Source organism: Colobus angolensis, unplaced genomic scaffold, assembly GCF_000951035.1.
Source record: "Colobus angolensis palliatus isolate OR3802 unplaced genomic scaffold, Cang.pa_1.0 Scaffold63, whole genome shotgun sequence".
Classification (NCBI taxonomy): domain Eukaryota; kingdom Metazoa; phylum Chordata; class Mammalia; order Primates; family Cercopithecidae; genus Colobus; species Colobus angolensis.
The window spans coordinates 1,587,688-1,601,003 of NW_012119932.1; the positions used below are offsets into that span (position 1 = coordinate 1,587,688).

The following is a 13,316-nucleotide window of genomic DNA, read 5'->3' on the forward strand; positions in this document are numbered from 1 at the left end:
AAAAATATGTAATTGAGTTGAAATTTCACGTAGGTCTTAGAACCTCTTATATTCTCCAAATCTCAAAAACGTGCAAAGGAAGCACTTCAGTTACTCCCATCTATAGGGACTTCTTAGAACTTAACTTAAATCTGTGGGGAGCAAAGAAAGTAGTGGAGAAAATCTCAGCTCTCCTAGGACGTGAAATGTTTCCTGTCTTTTACCATCACCCTTGTCGATATGCAAGTCAAAACCACATTTAAAAAGGACTGGACTGAAAATCAGGCCTAGCAATTAATTGTCTTTGTGATCTTGCATAAAGTTTCATTTGTTTACTGATCTGTGAGATAAATGTACTAGATAATATCCAAGGCCCCTTTTAGATCTAATGGTCAATTATTTTTACTAGTATTAGGGTAATAGCTCAACAAGTAGGCAGCTTCTTCAACTTTAAATATTTGATTTAAACTAGAGCAGTAACTATTATTAGTTTTCCATCAGCATATCAAAATCTAGAGATTGGAAAGAGGAATGTAAAGTAAGTTATGGCACGGTTGCAGAATTTATGAGTAGAGTTCAAATTGTCTATTGTTGAACCAACTTTTGGTTTCAAATTCCTGCATATTACACGAGATAAAACTCCTCGTCTCTGTAACACATTGGTAGATTGCATTTCTATAGAATATTGAATTTGAGTGTTATTTTATTAAGTGGGTACTCTGTTCTTTGGCATATTGAAAAGTTTTACTGCATCTAGACGATTTTTTTTTCCGAAAACATTTATAGGAACAGTCTTTATTCATTTGGCAAGCATTAATGGAGCCCCAATTATGTGTATAATGTTGCACTAGTATATCTGTTCTTGGTGCTGTTGAAGTGATAGCACAGACTTCTTGGTTTTACTATGAAGGAATGAGTAGAAGAAAGATTTATGATGGGAGGAAATAGAGGCACCCAAATGTGATGCCACAAGAATCATTTCTGTTAAGTTAAAGTCAATTTACACTGTCAAGATTCTGACAACTGCCTGCCTTTTGATCTCCCACGCCTCACAGTTTACAGTCTTTTTGGGGAACTGAAATATGAACACTAAAATTTATCATTGAAAACCCTAATGAGAGATGAAGATACTGAGAACTTAGAAGATGAATGTATGTGACCAAAATCGGATGAAGGGCACTTTTCTGCAATTGAACTATTGGCTGAGACTTAAGTTATGAAAGTCTCAAAGTCAATGGGAAGTCATGATTCAGCTTTCAAAATCTGAGTTACTCATGATGCATAAGATGGTTTCCAAGATTTTCACCAAATCTGGCACCCTTTTTTTTTTTTCTTTTAATTAATTTTCTTTGAGACAGAGTTTCACTCTTTTTGCCCAGGCTGGAGTGCAATAGCGCCATCTCGGCTCACTGCAACCTCTGCCTCCTGGATTCAAGCGATTCTCCTGCCTCAGCCTCCCGAGTAGCTGGGATTACAGGCCCCTGCTACCATGCCCAGCTAATTTTGTACATTTAGTAGAGACGGGGTTTCACCATGTTGGCCAGGCTGGTCTTGAACTCCTGACCTCCAGTAATCAACCCACCTCTACCTCCCAAAGTGCTATGATTATAGGCATGAGCCACTGTGCCTGGCCTATCACCCTTTATTGATGTCTGCAGTTATTGAATATCTCCAGTCATTCCCTCTTTCCATTTCGTTTAAAGCAATATTCCAGTTATGGTCTGAACATTCCATGAAACCATTATCTCCTTTACATAATTCTTGGCACAATATTTTCATCCATTCAGCCTAAGCTTCCATAAGCATTTTGACAGTTGTGTGCAACTGTTGGCGCACATTGAAATACCCTGTATGGATTTTGACTAAGGTTGGTCTCTCCCATCCTCTAATTATGTAGCTGATTCCTTTTTATCTCAACTCATTAATCTATGGAGATCATTTTGAATTTGAATCTTTTATACATTCTGTTAACTATTCTTCCCAGCTTTGTGTCATTTGCAAATTTAATAAGTATGTCTTTTATATCTCTTATCTATCATTGAACATGGTATATTAGTCTGTTCTCACACTGCTAATAAAGACATACTCAAGACTGGATAATTTATATTTAAAAAGAGGTTTAATTGACTCACAGTTCCACATGACTGAGAAGGCCTTACAATCATGGCAGAAGGCAAAGGAGGAGCAAAGTCACATCTTACATGGTGGCAGGCAAGAGAGTGTGTGCAGGGGAACTCCTCTTTATAAAACCATCAGATCTCATGAGACTTATTCACTATCATGAGAGCAGCACAGGAAAGACCCACCCCCATGATTCAATTACCTCCTACCAGGTCCCTCCCATGACATGTGGGAATTACAGGATCTCATCAATTCAAGATGAGATTTGGGTGGGGACACAGCCAAACCATATCATTCTACCCCAGCCCCTCCCAAATCTCATGTCCTCACATTTCAAAACCAATCATGCCTTCCCAACAGTCCCCCAAAGTCTTAACTCATTTCAGCATTAACTCAGAAGTCCACAGTTCAAAGTCTCATTTGAGACCAGGCAAGTTCCTTCTGCCTGTGAGCCTGTAAAATTAAAAGCAAGTTAGGTACTTCCCAGATGCAATGGGGGTCCAGATATTGGGTAAATATAACCATTCAAAATGGCAGAAATTGGCCAAAACAAAGGGGCTATAGGCTCCTTGCAAGTCCAGATTCTAATAGGGCAGTCATTAAACCTTTAAGTTCCAAAATGATCTCCTTTGACTCCATGTCTCACATGCAGGTCACACTGATGCGAGAGATGGGTTCCCTTGGTCTTGGGCAGCTCTGCCCCTATGACCTTGCAGGGTACAGACCCCCTTCTGACTGCTTTAATGGGCTGGTGTTGAGTGTCTGCAGCTCTTCTGGGTACACGGTGTAAGCTCTTGGTGGATTTATCATTCTGAGGTCTGGAGAACAGTGGCCCTCTTCTCACAGCTCCACTAGGTGGTGCCCCAGTGGGGACTCTATGTGGGGGGCTTCCACTCCACATTTCCCTTCCACACTGCCCTAGCAGAGGTTCTCCTTGAGGGCTCTGCCTCTGAAGCACATCTTTGCCTAGACATCCAGACATTTTGATACATCCTCTGAAATCTAGGTGGAGGTTCCCAAACCTCAATTCTTGACTTCTGTGCACCTGCAGTCCCAACACCATGTGGAAGCCTCCAAGGCTTGGGGCTCGCACCCTTTGAAGCAATGACGTGAGCTCTATGTTGGCCCCTTTTAACCATGGTTGGGACTCAGGGCGCCAAGTCCCAAGGTTGCACAAAGCAGCAAGGCCCTGGGCCCAGCCCATGAAACCATTTTTCCCTCCTAGGTCTCTGGGTCTGTAATGGGAGGGGCTGCTGTGGAGACCTCTGACATGCTCTGGAGACATTTGCCCCATTGTTTTGGCTATTAACATTTGGCTTCTCCTTATGCAAATTTCTGCATTTGCCTTGAATTTCTCCTCAGAAAATGGGTTTTTCTTTTCTTTTGCATCATCAGGCTGCAAATTTTCTAAACTTTTATGCTCTGCTTCCCTTTAAACAAAAGTTCCAATTCCAAACCATATCCTTGTGAATACATAAAACTGAATGCTTTTAACAGCACCCAAGTTACCTCTTGAATGTTTGGCCACTTAGAAATTTCTTCCACCAGATGCCCTAAATCATCTCTCTCAAATTCAAAGTTCCACAGATCTTTAGGGCACGGGCAAAATGCCACCAGTCACTTTGCTAAAACATAGCAGGAGTCACCTTTATTCCAGTTCTCAACAAGTTCCTCATCTCCATCTGCGACCACCTCAACCTGGACTTTATTGTCCTTATCGCTATCAGCATTCTGGTCAAACCCATTCAACAAGTCTCTAGGAGTTCCAAACTTTCCCACATCTTTCTGTCCCCTTCTGAGTCCTCCAAACTGTTTCAACTTCTGTCTGTTACCCAGTTCCAAAGTTGCTTTCACATTTTTGGATATCTTTATAGCAGCATCCCACTCTACTGGTACCAATTTATTGTATTAGTCTGTTCTCACGCTGCTAATAAGTACATACCCAAGACTAGGTAATTTATAAAGGAAAGAGGTTTGACTCACAGTTCCACATGGCTGGGGAGGCCTCACAATCATGGCAGAAGGTAAAGGAGGAACAAAGTCACATCTTACATAGTGGCCAACAAGAGAGTGTGTTCAGGGGAACACCTCTTTATGAAACCATCAGATCTTATGTGGCTTATTCACTGTCCCAAGAACATGGGAAAGTGTTCAGCATGGGAAAGACCCACCCCCATGATTCACTTACCTCCCACTGGGTCCCTCCCACAACATATGGGAATTATGGGAGCTACAATTCAAGATGAGATTTGGATGGGGACACAGCCAAACCATATCACACGGCAAGTGCTTTATACTTCACTAGGCTACCAAACACCTCTCTCTAGGCTGGTAGCAATACTTTTGAGTATTCAGTCACCAAAGTGAACCTATTAACTCATATTTCTCTGCCTTATCAACAAGGATTTAACAAGATTCTCTGCTAACATCAACATGCAAATTATTATGTCTAAAATATTTCCCTAATCTATTTATCAAATAATCTTATTTTTTAATTGATTTTCGTTTGTGGTGACCTGAAACTCCAAATGGCCTTATGCAATCATTGCTTCTCTATGAATGTAATAAAAATTCTCTCTACAACTCTTACAGAAAATGTCATCAGGCTCAACAGTGTAGAATTTCTGCATGCATACTTTTTGAAAATGAAAATATTTAATGCAGTGAACACCACTAGTTTTTGTTTAACGTGGTTCTGTTTTTCATTGTGATTAATTGTAACACATAATCAGAGTTTCATTTTTGGAGCTTCCCATTCTTCTTGGACTACCTTCTGCTTTATGCAGTGTCAATATTGTTAACACTTATGTGTTCTGAAGTCTTTATAACATCTCTTTGTTTAAAGTATGGTTATGTATCTGACTTTGCTGAGAAATCTGTTCCTTGACTATTAGGAACTCTTAGGTGACATGGTCATTTTCTTCTGATCCAGAGTTTCTTGTCTTACCCACTTTGCTAACTAATTACAGCCAAGAATTTAATCAAGGAAAGCAGTAACCCTTTTAATTAACTTATATTCAAAGAAAGTCTAGACTATTCCAAAGTCTCTTTTTGTTTGGCATGATGACATTTTATGCTAAAATTCCCATTGCTGCATTATGGTCTCTGAGTATTATGATTAGTGTTAGTAACTATTTTAGTGTTTTAAGTGTTTAGTGTTAGAATTTAAGTGTTAGAATGTGTTTTTCATCTGGCTAGGCACTCTCTGCAGACCCACAATAATACTTCTCTTCATCTCTTACATTTTGTCCAACTGCCCTTCTCATGCTTATGTATCTCATATATTTATATTTATTCATATTATGTTTTATATATACATATATATATCACAGGCACACAAATGAAGATGTGTTATAATTAATAGAATTACCTGAAGAATGTAGAAGAATTGAAGGCCTGGAAAACTATGTGGTTAACAGGGTAATTCAAAAGGCACCTTTCCCTTCAGGCATATGGATGAGGGGACAGACAACCAGATACAGAATTTTTTTCAGCAAGGAACATTGTGGTTTCCATCTGCATTTACTGGCTTAATGTGTATTTTAAGTTACTGTCTCTAATTTAGAAACCTATATATAATGTAACATGTGGTAAAAGGTATTAGCACACTTCTCTGGCATTTCATATATATGCAAAAATGTTGAGAGAAGAAAATATGACAACAACATTTCTTAAAATCAGTTGCCAAGGAAATGTGTCAGTGAGCTTTTGTGAATGTTAGACTCATTTTTTAGATTAGTCCGTTACAGAACAAGGTTTAATATCTTAAGCAATACTAACAATATATTGTATATGAGAATTCACTTTTGCAGACAGGGAAATATGTCAGTCTGTTATAACTACCTAGACATGATGACTCAAATTTTTACAGACTGTGTCTTCCAGGACACAGGTAAAATCAAGTGTTAAACAGTTTCAGTTTTAAAACATTTTATCAGGATGGATATCCAATAATAACCATAACCACAAGAATACTATTACTATCAATAGCAATATGTTCCATGTATTAGAATTTAAAATATGCCAGTTATTGCTCTTTTCACAAGAATCTTATAGGATACGTAGTAGTATCCCCTTGTTACAGAAGAAAAATCTCAGGCCCAGAAGTTGAGGCAATGGTGAAGAACAAGGGCTGAGATGGAGACACAAATCTAATACCAAAGCTCATAACTTTAATTGGTTTGCACAGTCTTTTAGCTTGAGTCAATTAAACAAACTGAGCCTTTTTTGTTTGAGTAACATCTATAATTGTTTAGTTTTTGATAATTTATTGTATATCAGATACTATTTGGTGTTTATACACAACCTTGTTCTAATGCAATGAGATTTTTTGATGAGGCTATCAAAGCAAATGGGAAATTTATGATAGAATAGTAAAGTAAAGCTACAAATGAGGACCTACATGAAATGTACACTTTAAAATCATGTACATTTGCTTAAAGTCTGAAACAAATTTGACCCTATTAGTTAAGCAGCCAGCCCACAAAGGAAGAAAGGTGCTTCCCATGCTTCTTTAAAATTCAATTACACTCTAAGTCACATTGTCCAAAAACAGAAGCAAAGCAGTAGCCAAAGAGGAGCACAGATGTTCTTGGTGTGCTGCCACAAATACACTTCCTCCAGGATTCATGGAGAGAGGAGACCATGTGTGTAATATAATAAAGATTTCAGCCGCACTTTTACACTAAATCTACTGAGTTTCGTAAGTCTAATATTGCCCTCATTATAGATCAGTGTCCAAGTACAATAACATAACTTAACCAAAGCAGTTTTGGAGACAGCAATGTGTTGTACTCTGGGTGTGCAGTTATCTGGCTGTATAGTTTAATTCAAGGATAGATTTTCCTGCTATCTAGATCAGCACAGTATAACAGAAATGTAATGAGAATCATATATGTAATTTAAATGTTTCTAATAGTCACTTTTAAAAGTAGAAATAACAGGAAAAATTTATGTTATGTAGTTTATTTAATGCAATATATCTAAAATACTATGATTTCAGCATATGGCACCAACCACATTTCAAGTGCCCAATATCCACATGTGGCTGTATTACACAGCACAGATGTAGATGAATACATTAACTACATAGTCTTTTGATATTCCATGTATTATGTCACTCAACAGCTTGTGAGAGGTATTGAGCAGCACTAAGATCATCATTATACTCAATGACATATGTCTGTGTTGTCAAGTAAGTGCAGAGCAGAGCTATGACAGACAACCAGGCTGGGGGAGGAATTGGCATCCATTTTTGAAAATTTAGTTACTTGATATAGACATGAGCCTGAATTGAACACTCTCATTTCAAGTCTGTAGGAGGACTTAAAGGGTATCTGTGTACATCTAAAAATTCTCCTCAAGAAATAATTTGGATAACTTTCTAGCACAGCCTAGGTTCTAGAGTTCAGACTTCCACACAACAGTGTAATGCTGCAGTAATACTGGCCAAAAATTGAAAAAGAAAAGTTGTTCATCAGTTGCCCATTTTGCCCATTAGAGGAAAAAAAAAAATCTCAATTAAGCACTTTCAAACTATCCCAACTTTTTGGGCAATATCATTTATTTGTGTGCCCTTTAAAATAAATGGTTTTAAAAATGTAAATCTACTATCTTAATGATGGGACTTACTACATGGTGATTATTGGCAGTAAAATACAGTTTTGATATATTTTTTGAAGAGGACAATTTTAGTTTGAGAATAACTTATCTTTAGCCCATATCTAATAATTCTGATAATAAATAGAAAATAGAGCCAATTATCCATCACACGGCCTGACTTCAAACTATGCTACAGGGCTATAGTAACCAAAGCAGCATGGTACTGGTACAAGAACAGACACAGAGATCAATGGAACAGAATAGAAAACCCAGAAATAAGACTGTCCACTTACAACTATCTGACCTTTACAAACCTGACAAAAACAAGCAATGAGAAAAGGACTCCCTGTTCAATAAATGGTGCTGGGAGAACTGGCTAGCCATGTGCAGAAGAATGAAACTGGACCCCTTCCTTTAACCATATACAAAAATTAACTCAAGATGGATTAAAGACTTAAATGTAAAACCCAAAACTATAAAAACTCTGGAATAGAAGCTAGGCAATACCATTCAGGACATAGGCAAAGATTTCATGATAAAGATGCTAAAAGCAGTGACAACAAAAGCAAAAATTGACATATGGGATCTAATTAAACTAAAGAGCTTCTGCACAGGAAAAGAAACCATCAACAGAGTAAACAACCTACAGAATGGGAGAAAATTTTTGCAAACTATGCATCTGACAAAGGTCTAATATCTAGCATCTATAAGAAACTTGAACAAATTTATAAGAACGAAACAATGCTGTTAAAAAGTGGGCAAAGGGCATGAACAGACACTTCTCAAAAGGAGACATACATGCAACCAACAATCATATGAAAAGAAGCTCAACATCACTGATCATTAAAGAAATGCAAATCAAAACTACAATGAGATGCCATCTCACACCAATCAGAATGGCCATTATTCAAAAGATACTGGTGAGGTTGTGGAGAAAAAGGAACACTTACTGCTGATGGGAGTGCAAATTAGCTCAACCATTGTGGAAGACAGTGTGGTGATTCCTCAAAGACATAAAGATGGGAATACCATTCAACCCAGCAATCCCATAACTGGATATATACCCAAAGGAATAGAAATCGTTCTATTATAAAGACACATGCATGCCTAGGTTCATTGCAGCACTATTCACAGTAGCAAAGACATGGAATCAACTAAATACCCATCAGTGATAGACTGGATAAAGAAAAAGTGATACATACACACCACAGGATACTATTCAGCCATAAAAAAAGAATGAGATCATGTCCTTTGCAAGGACATAGATGTGTACATGTAAAAATTCTCCTCAATAAATAATTTGGATAACTTTCTAACACAGCCTAGGCTCCAGAGTTCAGAGTCCCACGCAATAGTGTAATGCTGTGGTAATACTGTCCTTAGCAAACTAACACTGGAACATGAAACCAAATACTGCTAAATTCTTACTTAAAGTGGGAGCTAAATGATGATAACACGTGGACATATTGAGGGGAACAACACACACTGGGGCCTATCAGAGGATGGGGGTGGGAGGAGGGAGAGGATCAGGAAAAACAAGTAATGAGTACTAGGCTTAATACCTGCGTGATGAAATAATCTGTCCAACAAACCCCCGTAACACATGTTTACCTATATAACAAATCTGCACATGTATCCCTGAACTTAAAAGAAAATAGAGCCAGTTATCTAATAAAGTCACCATTAGATCTTTATAATAAAACCACACCATTCAGAAAATGGAATAAAATGCAGCTATTTAACAGAAAGAATAAGCTTTATGTGTATTAAGATATCATACTATATTAAGTTTTTAAAATCTGGTTGCAATTCGTACAAAAATAGAAACACAGGCTTGGCACGGTGGCTCACATCTGTTGTCCCAGCACTTTGGGAGGCCAAGGTAGGTGGATTACTTGAGGCCAGGAGTTCCAGACTATCCTGGCCAATGTGGTGAAACCCTGTCCCTACTAAAAATACAAAAATTAGCCAGGTATGGTGATGCGTGCCTGTAGTCCCAGCTACTCAGGAGGCTGAGGCACGAGAATCATTTGAACCCAGAAGGCAGAGGTTACAGTGAGTTAACATCACACCACTGCACTTCAGCCTGGGCAACAGAGCAGACCAAAAAAAAAGAAAGAAAGAAACACTGAAATTGAATTTATTCTGGAAAATTTGTTGGAGAGCTGGAGGAGACCTAGATTTTAATTTACTTATTAATGTTATTTTTGTAATTTGGAAAATATCGTTTATGTAAAATAAAGTATCTTATTTTCTATAATGGACAGGCTTTCAGTTCATATACCTACACAAAAATATATTGAATCATGGGTTTACAAATTTAAAAGAGGTGGGAGTAGAGACACCTTTTTTTATCCCAAATGAAATTATTTTCTTAATCACGAGACCGTATCTGCCAACCCCAACTTCTATGGGCATTTTAAGGCACAGATTTGGCTTGAACATTATTTCTTGAAAGCATCTAAAGAGCTCATTCAGTTTGGACTATAATTGATTCCCAGTCTTTAAGTTCAGGATTGAGGCAAGGCTCCTAAAAGGAAAAAAACAATAATGTGTCTCCAAATAAGTTTATCTACATAAGGAAGAAGATAATACAAGTTGTTACACACACTGTCGCTGAACTTTTGCTTTCAACCAAAGATGGGATTTATCTTCTCAACTTGAATAACCAGAGCACCAGAAAAAAAATATGAAACAATAGTTATCATACACTGAACAATAGACAACACAGAGCAGTCGTCCATAAGAGAAGAGAAACAAGTGAGGCAAACCCTACGATTGCCCCAGCATACTCTCTGGAGAGAATTTCCAGGCCAAGATCCTGAAGGAAAAATTAAAACAAAGCCTAGGAGTCTCCCTGAGTTAAGGAGACAGAACTCAGAGTTTGTGAAGGCCAAAGCTGCTAGAATTCACAGCACGGAGTACCAGAGAGGAGAGCTGCATAGAGACAGGACTGTGGAAATACGAACAAGGATTTCCCTAAAGTCTTTGGCTGATAGCACATGTATGTAATGAAACAACCAAGGCCAAGGAAATAACCAACAGAAAGCAGTAGTGCCAGGTAGTTCGTGTTCCCACCAGCCCAGGTGGAGACACCTCCTAATACACAGGGCATTGAGTAGTGAACTCAGAAGTATATTGCCTCAGTAGTGGGGCCAAATTCAAAATAGACTGAAAGCACTTGTGGAATTACCCTAACACTTAAAGCAAGCTTTAAAATGATCACCCTGTTTCCAACTATCATAACTGAATCCCAGAAAAAGGCTAAGGAAAAAATTTAAAGAACACCAGAAAAGAGAGAAAGAAGAGAAAAATTCAGCAGCAAACAATGTAAAATTCACAATGTTTGGCATCCAATCAAAAATTACCAGGCATACAAAGAAGCAGGAAAATATAATGCATAACCAAGAGAAAACATAGTAAAGACAGATATAGAAATGACTCAGATGAGAGAATCAGCAGAGAAGACGTTAAAACAGTTATTTCAAATATTCATCATGTATTCAAAAGGTAGAAGAAAGCATGAACCAAGTTGGGGAAAGAAATGGAAGGAAAGATCCAAAGCTAACTTCTGACCATAAAGAATACCATGTACAAAATGTAGCTGTAAGTAATAGATTGGATTAACAGCAGCTAAGACACTGAAAAAGAAAATTTAGGTGAATTTGAAGACACAGTAATATAACAATGCAAAATGAAATACAGAGAAAAAATAGACTGAAAAGGAAAGCAGAGAATCAATGAGGCTTGAACAATATCAAGCAGTCAAAGAATCATGGAAGAAGAGAAAACGGATGAGGAAACAGAAGAAATATTTGAACAAAGGTTAAAAATTTGTCAAATTTGATGAAATCTCAAAATCCAAAAATCCAAGAATCACAGTTAACCCCAAATAGAAAAAAAAAAAATCATACCAAGAGACATTATCATCAAACTTATTAAAACTATTAATAAAGAGAAAAAAAGTTTAAAACAGCCAGAGGAAAAAAGAAAAATTATATAGAAGAAGAAGAAAAAAGGACAGCAAATGTATCATTAGAAACAATGGAAGCCAGAAGTTTAAAAAGGTCCTTTATGGAGAAGGAATGGTATCAGTTGGAAATATGGGTTTATACAGCAGAATGAAGAACACTGGAAATGGCAAATATATGTGTAAATATTCAAGATTTTTTCAAATATATTTAAAATATAATTATATAAAGGGAACATAATCACAATCATTTATGGATTTTTATACCACACAGAAAAGTAAAATATATTACAACACTAGGACAAGAGTGGGGTTGGATGCAAGTATTCTTTTGAAGCTTCTCATACCATATGTAAAATGCTACAATATTACTTGAAAGTAGGCTCTGATAAGTTAAACCTGTATACTGGAAAGCTACAGTTTCCACAAAACCAAACCAAACAAAACAAAAAGCAAGATAGAAAGAATGAGCAAGGGGATATGTAAAAAACAGCAAGCTGGAAAATTTAAGCAGAAACAAATTTTTAAAATCACATTAAAAGTGAATTGTATAAACATACTAAACAAAAGTAATTGTTGACTGAATAAAATTTCTATGCAGTCTATAGGAAAACTCAGACAAGTAGAAAGTCCAAGAATGGAAAAACATATACTATTGCAAATCAAAGGGATGCCTGAGTAGCTACCATAATATCAGACAGAGTAGAATCGAAAGCAAAGAATTTTAAAAGGAATAAAGTATATTATTTTATAGTGATGAAGTGATCTGTTTTTCAAGAAGATATAACAATCCTAAATGCTATGCACCTACAAACAGAGCTTCAAAATATGTAAAGCAAAAACTCTTTTAATTGAAAGAAGAAATAGCCAAATCCACAATTACAGTAGGAGATCTTAACATCTCTTTTTCAATAATTAATAGTATAGACAAAATCAGGAAGGATACAGTACATTTGAAGATACTTTCAGTTTGATGTAATTGTCATTTATAGAACACTCCAGCCAACAGTGGCACAATATACTTTCTTTTCAAGTGTATACGTAACATTTACTAAAATAGAACATACTTTGTGCCGTAAAACAAATGTCAGAAAATTCAAAAGAATTGAAATCATACAAAGTATATTCTCTAACCACAATGGAAATATATCTGAAATCAATTAGATATCTGGAAAATCCCAAATCTATGAAAACTAAACATGTATAAACAAACTTCTAAATCAAAGAAGACCTCAAAAGTATTAAAGTTCAAAATAAAAAACCTAAACTTATACCTTAAGAAAGTAAAAAAAGAAAAACAAATTAAAACCAAAGTAAGAAGAAATAGTAAAAATAAGCACAGATATCATTGAAATGGAAAACATGAACACTGAAAAAATCAATGAAATTCTGGTTCTATAAGAAGATTGATAAAATGAATAGACTCCTAGCCAGACGGATCAGCAGAGAGAGAAAGAGAACACAAATTACTAACATCAAGAAGAGAGGGGTGACATCACTATCAATGCTACAGATGTTCAAAGGATAATAAGGAAATACTATGAACACTTTTGCCCTAGCACCTCTTTCTTTTTTTTTTTTTTTTTTTGAGATGGAGTCTCGCTCTGTTGCCCGGGCTGGAGTGCAGTGGCCGGATCTCAGCTCA

The 13,316-nt window shown here is 36.7% G+C and overlaps 1 protein-coding gene across 2 annotated transcripts in view; it reads left to right on the top strand.

Annotated features, from left to right (window-relative positions):
- Nucleotides 1–13,316, top strand: part of ENKUR (enkurin, TRPC channel interacting protein) — an 84,190-nt gene that overhangs the window by 52,438 nt on the left and 18,436 nt on the right. The gene's annotated exons all lie outside the window — the stretch shown is intronic.